Source organism: Alligator mississippiensis, chromosome 2 (genome assembly GCF_030867095.1).
Source record: "Alligator mississippiensis isolate rAllMis1 chromosome 2, rAllMis1, whole genome shotgun sequence".
Taxonomy (NCBI): Eukaryota; Metazoa; Chordata; order Crocodylia; family Alligatoridae; genus Alligator; species Alligator mississippiensis.
In genome coordinates, this window is record NC_081825.1 from 215,056,676 (window position 1) to 215,070,937 (window position 14,262).

Genomic DNA, 14,262 nt, shown 5'->3' on the forward strand with positions numbered 1-14,262 from the left:
CTGTCCCCTAAATGAATTGAGAAAGCCTCCAGACATTGACCAGTGAAACTCCACCCAGAGACATGAGCGAAGGAATGACAGGAAAACAGCCCCACACTCAACCAGGTTCCTCACAGCCATAGCCTCCTTTCTGGTCTTTTAGATGTCCCGGCTGGCCAGAGCTAAGAGGAGGGTGACCAGGAGGTCCCAGGGCTTGGTGGGGCCATGAATGGGGAAGGCATAAGAAACAAGGTGCAGGAAGAAGTGCAGTCAAACCCTCAGCAGGAAGTTCTGGAGGAGGCAGAAAAGGGGCTGCAACCAGGTGCACTTATGGTAGGAGTGGACCAGGGTCTCCCTCTGTTGGCAAAAGTGTTGGCTGGAGTGTCTGTAGAGCACGCCAGATGCGCACCTGTGGTGACAGCCCTGTAAAGGCCAGCTGAAGTACCCAGTGTCTCTTGAGATCAGGTTGCAATACAGACTTGTCCACCAGGGACCCTCGCCCCTGTCCTCACCTAGGACGTCCCACCACTTTTTTTTGGCGAGGGACATGAGGATGGGATGATGTAGCATGCAGAGTATTAGCATGTAAAGGTAGCGGCGATGGGCTGTTCAGAAGTGGACAGTCTTAATATCCCCCATCTTGCTAAAATCATAGTACAAGGAGTGCCATGGGGCCTGCTGAGTGGCCCCATGACCAGCTCTGGAGGAGTGGGGTATACTGGTGGAGAGCGACTACCCTTGAACAGGATATAGGTCAGGGCAGTGGGCAGCAGGGTAGTGGGCAGCAGGGTAGCTTTTACCTCCTGGTGTAAGTGGTAGGGTAGGGAGCATACAGCATGGGCAGCATTATGTGCCAAGTCACCGCCGAGGGATTTACCCATCATACCTGGCATAGGTCCTGACACTACCTGACCAGCAGGTCTTGGATACAAGTGATGTTGGCCAGAACCATCCTCTGGCACATGCAGGGTACCTCTATCACTGGCACCACCAGATGCAGGTTTTGAGCATAGGCTTGATGAAGAGGTCAGTGCCTTAGGCAACCATGTCTGGGGACATGGAGGCAGAGATTAGCCTCCAGACCCTGAGGAGATCCTGATAGAAATCCAGTGCTCATCTCTGGAGACTAGCCAGGAGCTCCAGGAACATGGCCAGGGGTTTGAAACAGTGCCAGATCATGAATAGGACCACTTGGTTGATGACCAGCATCCTCCCATGAGAGGAGAGCCACTGGAGCAGGTCTGCCCACTCAGACACCCTGACCTCTAGCTGGTGCCAGTTGTCTGGTGGGGAGGTGTGACTCGGGGACAAGTAGACCCCCAGATAAAGCAGTGAGCCCATAGCCTATCAAATGTTTTGGAGCATAGGTAGGAGCGAGCCCACCTGCCAGCTGTCACCCACTGTCAGGCCAGAGCTCTTGATCCAGTGACGCAGGCAGAGGAGATTGCCAAGTAGATGGATTGGCAGGATTCCACCTGCGCCAGGTCATGTAGGTCCTGGACAGCAAGAAGCACATCAGTATACGCTGAGAGGAGTGGTCCTTGAGAAGCAGCCCCATCACCCACTTGCACAGAAGGCAGAAGAATGGCTTGAGGGCAATGGTGTAGAGTTGGCCTGACAGTGAACAACCTTGATACACTCTCTGCCCAAATGGGATGTGCTCTGTCAGCATCCAGTTGAGCTTGACCATGCATGCTACACAGATGTACAGCAGTTGGAGAAACTACACAAAGTGGGAACCAAAGCCAAATGCCATTAGCATGCTTGTGAGGAACCCATGATCCACTTTGTCAAATACCTTCTCCTGGCTGAGGGACAGGAGGGTAAATTTCATAGACATTAGACATGACAAGCCATCCCTGCAAGCAAGCTTGAGGAGGTCCCACACCAGGTACAGGTTGTTGAAAATGGAATGTCCTGGAACTGTGTATGTCTGGTTGAGGTGTATCACAGCTGCCTGCATGGACCTTAGGCGCATTGAGATAGCTTTCACTATGGCCTTACAGAGGAGCAAAACTGGGCACCAGTTCCTTGGATCATGGGGTCCTTATTCTTGGGCAACAGGGCCAGAACCACTCTCCTTCATGACAAGGGGACCTCCCAATTCCCTTTGGACTCAGCCAAGGCCATGGCAAGGTCTGGGCCAAGGATATAGAGGTGCCCAACACTTTGTTGGTAGGCATCAGGTGGAGGGCATCTGAGAGCTCAGCCAGGGTGAGAGGACCTTCTAGCCAGTCCTGGTTGCCCACGCTGACCTTTTTCACTTCTTTCCACAGGACCTGGCAGGTGCAGCATCAGTTAGATCCAAGAAGCGCATTGTGTAGAAAGCCCTCTCCCTTTCTCAAAGCTGGTACTGTCCTCTGCCAGGAGGTAAGTAATGTACTTCTTGGCACCTCTCCCTTTCTCCAGGAGGTAGAAGCAAGAGCCATGGTCAATCTCCTGGTGGTGCTGGACACAGGAATGGACAAACATTCAGTGGATGCAGAGGTTGTCTGGGGTGTGGAGCTCTTCCCACCTCTGTGCAGAGGGACAGGTTGTCTGGGTCAGTGGCCAGCCACCTCTCCTGCTTTAGCACCTCCCACTTGAGGAGCCCACAGACTTCTGGTTGTTCTCCTCCTGGTCCTGTGGCTCAGTGGGCTCTTCCTTGCTTATGGGCAGGATGGGTGTTTCCCACTTCTCCACCCCCATAGGGGGAGAGGCCCAGTGGATCCCCATCCAAACCACCCAGTCTGCTACATCCCTTGACACTGAGGGAGAGCTGCAGCCCTCAGGGTAGAGGAGTCAGCATGGGAAGTGGCAGGGCAAATGCCAGGAGGGCTGTGTAGGGTCTCCCTTGGGGTTGGAAAGGCTTTTGGTGGGGGACCCTGCTTCTCTCCACTCTGTACTGGAGCCATAGGACATGCTGGGGCCCATGGCAAGGGGGGCTTCAACTGGAGCTGGAAGAGATGGTTTGGGCACCTGGGTGGTGAGGGTGCCCTCTCCAGAGCCCTGGTTCAGAAACTCTTTTGGGGCCCATTGGCATGAGCTCCAGGACTCCCACTTCTCCCAGGTGGTTGAAGCAAGAGAGCTCCATTGCCAGGAATGCCCAAGAGGTGACTGGGCCAAGGTCTCAGCACTTTTGGTGGTGAAGGCAGGTCACAGCTCGTGGAGTTGAGGGTCTCATGGTGGGAATGGCTAGCTTTTTTATTTTTTCCAGGAGTGGAATTTTGGGAGTATCTCAGGAGATGGTTAGCATGACCTCAATCTTAGGTCCTCTTTAGGTGGTGGGACGAGGGGTCTCCTCCATATTGGAAGGCCCAAGTTGTGTCTGGGCCTTGGGCTTAGTTTTGGTCTGAGAGGCACATCATTGCCTATAAAGGACCATCACCCACCCAGACTCAGGACGCTTGGGAAAGGATCGGCCCATAGTGCTGGGAGTGGTATGGGGCTAGAAGGGGGTGATGGGGACAGGCATTTCCCCCTCACCACCCTCCTCTGCTTGCACCTCCCAGCCTGCGACCCTGCTGGTGGCTGTGGCATGGTGCCATCTGTTGTTGGTTGAGGAGGCATCCTTGGCAGAGGTGCCCCAGTACCTAGCACCAGAAGCAATTCATCTCCCTCACCATGTAGAAGACCCTCTTGGGGGCCCCCTGGAAGGGGACCATAAAGGACCACCACTCCCACTACTCCCCACAGTCAGATGGATGGTGACTTGGCGGTGGAAAGACTGGATATAGTGGAGGCTGGGGTCTCAGCACCCCAGCAGGAGGGTTGTGACCAGGGAGAGGACTCTTCCTAGGGCTTGCAGGAAGGTCATGGAGGCCCTGTTAGGAGGTAGGGAGGGACAGGGCTGAGGACCACCTAGGGTCCCAGCTCTACAGGGGGCTTGAGGGGAACATGATTTCTCTCCACTGCGAGCCCCTTCTCCTGTGAGGCTGCCTCTGTGGCAAGGTAGGAGACTCCCTTGCCATAGTGTCTGGAGGCTACCATGATCTTTGGGAAAGCACCTGCATGTATGTTTCAAAGGGGGGAGGGGGTGTGACTTTGTCTTAGTGTAGCAGACGGTTCAGTTTTATTTTCCTGGGATCCCTGATTGCCTGAGGTAGGGTGGGAAGATATAATGAATGGCTCAGGCTCTGAGGCTGCAGGTTTCCCTGAAGGCACCTGGGTGCAGCTCCAGGTGCTGGGCTGAGCAGCTGGGCTTGCAGAGTTGGGAAAACGCTGAGTGGGTAGGGCACCTGCTAACAAGGGGCTGCTGGTTCCTGCAGGTGTTGATTATTTAGTCTTGCTCACAGGTTCTTTTTCTTTCCCACTCCCTGTACAGGAGGAAGAGAAGGAGCTCTTGCCTTTGCCCTTACGCTGGTTAGGTTTGGGGGATTCCCCTAGCCTGTGAGATCACTCTCATCTCATTGGCTGCTCCTGATTGGAAGCTGCCAGTATGGCATCCCACTCAGGCTTGCAGAAGGTAGGATTCTGAACCACAGCCAGAATGGCTTCATCGTGGGCAGGTCTTGTCTTACCCATCTCATTCCTTTTCTGACTAGGTAACTCAGCACCTGGATAAGAGTGAGGAGGTTGACATCATGTATCTTCACTTCCAAAAGGCCTTTGATCTGGTATCCCATGACATTCTCATGGGAAAACTGGAGGATTGTGGGCTTAACTGCTTGACAGTTAGGTGGGTAGGAAGCTGGCTGTGGGGTAGGACCCAGAGAGTTCAAATGAATGGATCTATGTTGTCCTAGTGAAAAGTGGCCAGTGGTGTCTCTCAGGGGTCAGTGCTTGGTCCAGTGCTTTTCAACATCTTTATCAATGACTAGGATGCGCAGGTGAAGAGCTCACTGGTAAAGTTTGCGGATGACACTAAGTTATGGGGGGAACATGGTTATGCTTGAAGATAGGCTGCAGATACAGGTCGACCTAGACAGGCTGGCAAGTTGGGGGGATTGGAACCAGATGAAGTTCAACATCGAGAAGCGTAAAGTGCTCCATCTGGGGATTAACAATCCCCAACATACTTACAGGCTCGGTGGTGCCAAACTGACTAGCACCATGACTAAAAGGGACCTAGGGGTAATAATAGACCATAATATGAATACGAACCATCAGTGCAATGCTGTAGCCAACTGGGAAAACCAATATTCTGACATGCATCAACCAAGGCATCTCAAACAAAACCAAGGAAGTGATTCTTCTGCTTTACTTGGCATTGATGAGACCGCAGCTGGAGTATTGCTTCCAGTTCTGGGCACTGCACTTCAACAAGGACATGGAAAAGCTTGAGAGAATCCAGAGAAGAACCACCTGTATGACCAGAGAATTGCAAGGCAAGCCATACGAGGATAGGCTGAGGGACTTGGGTCTCTTCAGCCTAAAAAAGAGAAGGCTGAAAGGGAACTTGGTAGCAGCTTATCCCTACATCAGGGGAATGCATCAAGGGCTCAGCAAACAACTGTTCACCAAGGCACCCTTGGGGAAAACCAGGAATAATGGCCACAAACTTCTGAAAGATGGTTTCAGGCTTAACACTAGGAAAAATTCTTTCATAGTTATGGTGTCCAGACTGTGGAATAAACTCCCTCCAGAGGTGGTGCAATCATCTACCCTGGAGGTCTTCAAGAGGAGACTGGACAGTCACCTCGCTGGGGCCATCTGACCCCAGTTGTCTTTCCTGTCTGGTGCAGGGGGGCTAGACCCAATGATCTTGAGAGGTCCCTTCCAGCCTCTTACAGTCTATGAATCTATGAATCAGGGGGCTTTTGCTCTGCTGTGGGTGGCTAGGTGGGAAGTGGTTGGATGGGGTGTGGGAGGGGGAATCGTGCAGTCCCCTTTCACCTGGGTGAAAGAGGGTGACTTGCTGGGAGGGGGAGGGGGGTGCAAGGTTCCTATTCTGGCTGTATTGGGTGGGGGGGGGAGTATATGAGGGGCTGAGGCTAGGAGGTAAAAACAAAAAAACACAAGGACACACCAGGAGGAAATCAGGGAAAGCATGCTGCTGACTTACTCAGCCCTACACAAAACACAAAGAGAGGGGGAGTAGAGCATAGGATTCACCATAGGAGAATAAGAGAGTAAATACAGGGCTGCTGCTGGAATATCTAGCAAGAAAACAGGTGGTATTCACTGGTGGAGGGGCCTCACTGGCATTGTAGGATCCCCTCTCTCTATAGGCGGCTATGGTAGCAGATAGTGGCTGGTGGTGGGTGATGAAACAGGCCTCTCCTTCCCCTGACAGGAGAGCAGAGCTGGAAGTCCAGGTGAAGGTGGTGGTAGGGAGAGCAGGAGCCTGAGGCAGCTCAGTAAGCTCCTGCTGCTCCTTGGCCCAGCAGATCCAGCAGTCAGGGGAAAGTGGTGGTGCCCTTCTGTGGTCACAGGATGCTGGGTAAGATGGACTTATGGTCTGACCTAGTAAATGGCCATGCTTACATTCTTAACTACATGTTGAGGTATGCAATGTCCATCGCTGGTTCAGAGCTCCACGCACAGAAACATATGTCCCATACCCCATAATCCCACCTGCAGTACATTTCTATGACTTCTGCTGTAGCTGTTTTGAAGAGTGGATTGGTGAGACTATCAGAGTTTGAATGGAAAACACCAGTTTTATCCTCAGATGTTTGTAGTCTTTCTGATATGTACAGAGGTGCGTGTTTTTGTCTCAGACTATATGGGTACATCCAGATGAGCGCACACATGCGGTTTGCATCACCTCAAACCTGTTTGAGGCACCACAAATTGTATGTGGCACACGTGAAAGCACTTGCTGTGCTGCTAATTTGCAGCATGGTGCCAAAATCTGACACCAGGAGATCCCTGTGTCAAAAAAAGCTACAGAAAAAAATGTGGTGTGGCACAGGCGGCAGCAGCATGCACTACCAGAAAAGGAGGCTGGCCATGCTCTAGCTGCTGGTGCTGGCCCCAGTCTCCCCTACCCCATCCTGGACAATTTGCCTTGCACCAAATCCCATGTGCAGCGGCATGTGTAGTACCAAAAAAAAAATGGCACAAATTTGTGCCACTGCTATTTTTGCTGTGGCAAACACACACTCCTGCATGTTGGGACATGCCCTGTGAGTATATAACCAAAGACTAAGGGCAGAATTAGACACTTAGGTTTAGTTATTTTTAGTAGTTTGGGGATGACAGTTTACCCATTTTATCAACACACAAATTAACAGTCAACTTTTCAATCCTGTATACACTAAATACATGCAATGACTTACTATATTTGCACATGCACTCTAGTAGTTGTACAAGCATGTACAGAGGTAATTCCTGTACCTATTATTCATAAATGGAAGATCAGCTGTTTATACAATGTGGGAACAATGTGTAAAAATTTGGTTGGAACAGCAGCCTAAAAGTTTTGATCATTTTTGTAACTTGCTTCAGTTGCATTAATTATCATATTTCTGAACTAGCAGAACTGAAGACTCATATTAAACCATCGATAAGGAGAAAATTATTAAATTGAACTATGCTCAGTTTGAGTATTTTATAAATTAATTTTGGCTTTATATATTTATGACAAACATTCACACAAACACACAACAGAAGAAGAATATCTTGTAGTCAAAAGCTTGTCTAATTTTATCTCAGCTATATAGTTGGTATAAAGTTGGTCCAATCGAAGATATAACCTGAAACTGTTCTGAGCTGTTTGGATCATTAGAGTTCCATGCATTCTTTATTATATAAATGATGGTGTTATAATTATTATTTTTTAATTACAAGGGATCCAATCATGATAGGGTTCTGACTGTATTAAGCAGCATATAAATGTATAGTGAGAGATTGTTCTTTATCAGAAAGTACCTAAATTCTAAGGGTAGTATGGGTGGATCTAGGATTTCGAAAATTGGGGTGCAAATGGCATTGTGCATCATCACATAAAGCACAAAACATATTTTTCTCCAGTTAAAAGAAACTATTGTATAAGGTTTACTAATATGCTATGGACCTGGGGGTGTATTATTCAGTTTAAGATTGAAGCAAAAACAAGTCCATCTTTATTGGAATGGGAACTAATTTGGTATCATGCATCATGTATAAAAAAACACAACCAACTAAGCAAAAAAGTAATCAAGAGTTGTTGTTCCTTTAGTCTTGTAGTCTAACAAGTTCTAGAAATGTACATCCCTTTTAAGATTCCTAAAACAAAATTTAGCCTCCTTGAGCATTTTGACAGTGCAGTGCTGTAGCAAGTGGGGGGCAAATGTGGCAACTGCCCCAGGTGCCAAAGTGAAGGGGCGCCAACAGGCACTGCCCAGCTGGGATGGGGCGCAGGACAGAGCCACAAGCAACTTGTTTTGGGGCGTGGGGCTGTGGCGGGTACGGGGACAGGGGAAGGGCAGCTCCTGCTGCTGTGTGCACTCCTGGACAAGCATGGGGAGCATGTACCCCCCATATCTGTGCATGGGGTGAGGGCAGGTTGCCACTGAGGGCTTTGCCCCAGGCGCCAAACTTTGTTGCTACGGCATTGTGACAGCGCTTCCAATATTTCACTGAAAGTTATTTCCACACCTGAGTTAGCATGTCCACACCTAAGTTACTATTTTAGTTAGTGTTAAAAACAGTCTGCAGGGCTGTGAAATAGGAGCCACATTACCAGAAGCAGCTAACTGACAACAGAAGAAAGTCTAAAGGAATGATTATTGGAACATCCAGGCCATTGAAAAAGGGAAAGGGGGGTCATTGAAACCTGTAGAACAAAGAGTTTAGAAGGAATCCGGTCAATTATAATGTGCCATGAAAACAAATGTTTCCCTTGCTAATTCCTGCTTAGATCTCTTGAGTATATTTTAACAACTCGTACAGTAGCAGGACACTGGCAGCCCTTGTCCCCTTTATTTGTGTGGCAGGCAAAATTGCCTGGCAATTGGTTTGAAACTTTGGGTAGACCAGGAATCAAAGGGGGGTTCAAATGCACCACTGTACCCCATCCCACCCCCCAGATCCACCCCTGAAAGGTGGTGAGGAGAAACAGCAATGTTTACAAAACTCAGCACTCCTAAGTACTCACCAGGAATAGTGTCTATTGGACTCTATTGGATTCCACTAACTTTACGATTAATATACAATGAATCATGTGATAGGGAAAAATGAATTCTATTATGTATTGCTTAAGAGCCCAATACTGCAAACTGGGAGCTGCTGACATCTTTGACTCCCTTTGGCTTTATTCTGGATTTACACTGGTATTATTAGGCTAGAATCTAGCTCAAACTAATCTTTTACTCACCAGTCAATGCAGGGTCTCTCTAATGTTCAAAAGGTTTCAAATTACATTTTATTCCTATTATTTCTCATTTTTATGTGATGCTTCATTTGTTTCCAGAAGGGTCTGAAGGAGGCAGTGCCAGAATACCATGAGGGAAAAGAATCTGTAGTGATGATTTTGGTCCCAGAAGAGGTCTGGGGAGATTATATTTCCAGTGCTGCTCCAACAGATGAGAGAGAAAAAAACCCATCAAGATGAAAAAGTTAACAGGAAAAAAACAAAAGTGTGAAAAAATACACTACATGAAAATTTAGAGAGAGAGGAAATGACCAAGGAGGATGGACAGAGTTTATCTAGGGCAGCGGTTCTGAACCTTTTTCAATCAACGTACCCCTTGATCTCAGAGTGAGACTTCATGTACCCCCTTTCAGTGGGAAATTAATTTTTATGTCAAACTACGAGTAATCGTGTATTATAAAAACAGCAAGATACTCATACAAAAACTTTTCAAATTGTCAAGATTTTTTTAGGCCCTTTGACCTGTGTTAGACAATGTATGGAATATATCTCACATACCCCCTGATGAGGCTTCTTGTACCCCCAGTTCAGAACCGCTGATCTAGGTATTCCTAGTCACAATTATACAGTATGTTTAAGTTTCCCAAATCATTTATAAGTAACTTGCAAAGGATTTTTTTTAAATTAGACCTATGGCTTCTTTGCTTCTTAATGCTATATATGATGATATTTAAAAAGTCCTAAAAGAAGTTTCCTCCCCACCTCTTTTTTTGTGGTCTTTTTACATAAACAAATTGTACCTGAGCAACTGAACTAGTTGAGAGACTGGCTTAGTTAACTGAGTATATAACCTCCAATTCTGGACACTTTTAAATTGAGTTTACAGTATCTTAGATATATTTAACTCATTCTAACAAGAAATTTAGTTATAGTGGCAAAGCTTCTGTTTGCAAACAGTATGTAGAAGTATCAGGAATGTCAAGTCAAGGTAAGGGTGGGGAAGTGGAAGCAATTTTACAGGCAGTACTTCCACATGCTAAAAAAGGTAAACAATGAAGGGAAAAGTATATGCCTACTCCATCCTCATTGCCTTACCTTAAAGAAATGTTACTCTCAAGAAAAATATACATTTTTTTAAATTCACAGATATTAGGTATGCTCATGTTTAATTTTTCTTTTTTAATGAATAAGAAATTAATTACACTTAGACATACTGAGCTCACAGTAACAGCTGGACAAATAATACAGTCCCTGGCTATACACAAATGAAGAGGCAAGTATATATAACACATACAGCACATTGTCTGGAAAACAGCCTTCAAAAGGGCGTAGATGACATGCATGAAGGATTCAAGATGCCTAAGTGAGAGGTGAAAATAAATCAAAAGATCAAACAGAAAAGGAAGGGAAGGAAAAATAAAGAAAAAAACCAACAGGAAGTTATGCCAAATAGGGCTAATATAGTCCATGCCAGTCAGTTCTGATATCTTATTCATTTTTATTAGCATAAACCATTTTTCCTTATGCCAATTTCTTCTCTTTCATTAGAAACAGAAGGACCCTAAATTCAGGAAGGTATTGAAGCATATGTTTAACTGAGTAATGCAGTGAAACTAGTTGTTCAAAAGAAATAAGTCTATTTTAGTTTAAAAGAAAAATAAGAAGAAAAGGAAAAAGAAAAAAGAAAACAATTTAGAGAAAACAGATGAAAGCTGGTATAAATATATATAATAAATGGGGAAAAGAAGAAGTGTATAACAATGGATATAAAGGTAGAAACTTGATAAAAGAAACAAAAGGACACAAGACAAACTCTGTGGCCAGCAGAATTAAGCACAATAAGAAATGTTTAAATATAGTAAGAATGAAAGAATACCTATAATAGTATTAGTCCATTGCTAGATGGGAATGGTAGACTGGTTAACATTAATGATAAAAGGTAGAAGTTTCCATAAAAATTCTTGATTTATATCTGGAAAAGGCTAGATGTTGTAAGTCATAGCAGATGATGAAATATTTTGCATTCTAGCAAGCTCAGGAGGATACTAAACATTGACTACAACAGTCAAACATTTTAAGTTTCAGCATTGTATAACTTTTATTTATAACCAAGCTTTTTAAAAGAACTGGCTAAGGAGCTTTTTGGTCTGGCAGTGGTCATGCTGAACTAAAGTTCCCAGTTCAAGGCCGTGGCTAAAAGGGCAACTGTGATTCTTCGACACAGGAGAATATCAAAGAGTAGAGAGAGAATATTTTGACTGTATTTGGCACTGGTGTGACCACATTTCAAGACATTTCCACACTTCAGGAAAGATGTCAAAAAACTGGAGAGGATGGCCCTGGGTTCCAGTCTGTGGTTACAATAACATTTACACATTTTATCCGGGAACTTCTTAAAGTACAGTGCTGGGAGCAGGGACCAAAACCAAACAGCTCCTCCCTTAGAATGGCCACCTCACTGAGTGACAATCACACTCTTTCTTGCTTGGTCTCTCTCTTATGCCATACGCCTCTCATAATTTTTTACACTGTGGTCTAGCTTCAATATTAGAGGGTGGAAAGTACACCTGTGCCAGCCTCACCTCGAGACCAATGGTTAGGTCCATCTCCTAAGAGGTGAAAGATATAAGACTGAAACTTCTCAGGCAGAGAAGATTAATCATGGGCTTGTTCTAATTATTATGTAAGAAGATAGGTACACTGATGTTTTAAAAGAAAAAAGTCAGGATGAAGGTGACCAAACTGACTAGTTATACTCAGGACTGCAGGGAAGTGCCTACCTTCATTCTAAATCCACGAGATCTGGGATTTCAGACACTTTTCTTTAGTATTTTATGTCGACTGGTTTAGGGCTCCCCATGCTCAGCATGCTGAATTAGGTACTGAAGTATTTAAAGGGACAGAGTTCAGGCACCTATTAGATAAAAGTGCCATAAAATCAGCTATTAGATAAAAGTGCCATAAAAGTCCTGCTGAAGCATCTTGTCTATATAGACATTGAGCAAGCTGGGTCTAACTAATGTAATGCCTCTTCTGGCCATGCTCAGGGCTTCATGCGGGGGAGTACAGAGCTTAAATTAAAGCACTGTTGGGGGCAGGGGTTCATCTGTAAACAGACTTTGTTAATTCTTTGCCCTAACCCCAACTTTTAACTTTAAGGCATGGCAAGGCTGAGAGTCACTCCATGTAATTTTCTTCTTGAATCTTGCCATTACATCCCTAGCTACCACTCTAGTCACCTAAATCCAAAACTTAGATTGTCAAAACACCTCCTTATTTACTGCCTAACTTTAGAAGTGCCTGCTCTCCCTTAGTAAAGTACCCTAGGTCACTAAAAATCTGTCAGCTGTATGTTCACCCAAATCCTGATGTCATCAAGTAGCCTGATGCCTTAACCCTGCTGGGCTTCTAAAAGCAGGCATTTCTTAACCCATCGGTCCTGTACAACCTGATCTCCCAAATATGTTCTGAGACTGGCTATTGGGTTGCACCTCTCAAAAAACCTGATAAGGAGTGGACGGTGATGTCTTCCTCACTAATGGCTAGAACTTACTTGGGATGCAAGTTTAAAGACACCTCCTCTTCCTGATTTGAAGTGGTGATTTGAACCCAGGTTTTCCGCCTCCTACATGAGCATGCCAGCAAGCTAGTATACATCCTAAAGTATCCTATTGAAGCTCTTCCACTTTGTAAATTCTCTGGTGAGGAAAATTCATTTGTGTGGTGGGTTTGGATCTCACTTGGGAGTCCAAGATACCTGGTAAGAATAAGGAGGGGCATATCTTCTTTTTCAGTTTTTTTCTTCCAAGGAGGGATCCAACCCAGATCTAGGCTTCTAACAACCTTATATTGATGGGACTTAGATCCCATCCCTCATTCCAACTCTGGCTAGCTTAGATGGCTTTCTGCTATGTGTACTGTCTTGTATGAATCCCATTCTCCCCTTGCACTGCATGGGGAACTTAACTCATGGCTGCAAATTCCACTAACTAAGAATTAGATATTGTGATACTAAGCTGAAGTTCCCTTTTAGGGTTTATCCTGAGATAAACACAATGGTTCCTTCTGACCTTATAACATATGTTAAGTGTCTTTTTCAATCTAAGCCAGATGCAAGCTCAGTGATGAGTAATAATAAAAGGCAACATGCTACTCCCTGGAGAGCAAGGGCTTGTTGTGGGGCCATTTTCCCCCCTTTTACTGCATTAACAGATGAGCAGATAATGCTTCCTGTTACTTTATAAAACATAGGTTCCCAGATGGTTATGCATGGACATTAGAGGTCCATGAAGTACTTGCTGCTGGCCTGTGAAGAGCTGACTGGTTGTATGGTAAGGTATTTGGAGCACCTCACAGTCCACCAGTTGAATTAGGAAGTATTGATATCTCCCTGTAGAAAGGTAAATCAGAGAGACAGCTCCTCCAAGGTATTTAGAAACCTATTTCCCAATAAGACTTATTTTGCATGCTCCTGTTTATTCCCACCACCTGTTCTCTACCTGCTTTATACCTTAGGACAAACATTGCCACCATAGAGCATGGAGTGCTAACTAGTTTTGTGGATAAGGCTTCAGTAACCTACTCCAAGTCATCCAAGAATCCTAAAGTAGAGCAGGTCTCCTTGTTCTGGCCTAGAGCTCTTGCCGCTGGACCATGCTTCCTAGCCAAATTTCACTTTGTCTCCTTTCCCCCTCCAATTAAATTGCACTAAGGGAAGCCAAAGATATGTAAATAATTTTCTGATATAAACTTCTAAGGGGTTGGGAGTTGCATCCAGGTTATGTGATTGTGACCAAACAGTGAGGAGATCTGTGTTATCATAATGGGAAAAGACTTGTCCCACAGGTGAATTGTTCTGTTAAATTGTGCTGTATACTTTGCTACATCCTTGGAACAGAAAAAAAACCCACCAACCCAGCTGCTTAATTTAATCTGTGAACACATGATTAAGTTATTTCCTGGGTAAAAGAAGGCAAGCATTCATAACCATTAGCAAAATTCTCTTCTCTCAGTTATTAACATATATTCTTTCTTATTTTTCTCTCATCTTCTTTTGCCTTCTCCTC

At 45.4% G+C, this 14,262-nt stretch overlaps 1 long non-coding RNA gene across 1 annotated transcript in view; it reads left to right on the forward strand.

Annotated features, from left to right (window-relative positions):
* LOC132248406 (uncharacterized) overlaps positions 1-14,262 on the forward strand; it is a 34,524-nt gene that overhangs the window by 12,906 nt on the left and 7,356 nt on the right. Inside the window, exons 2-3 of the long non-coding RNA XR_009459589.1 lie at positions 2,256-2,349; positions 4,283-4,423. This is a non-coding gene — a long non-coding RNA (uncharacterized LOC132248406). The remainder of the gene's footprint in view (positions 1-2,255; positions 2,350-4,282; positions 4,424-14,262) is intronic.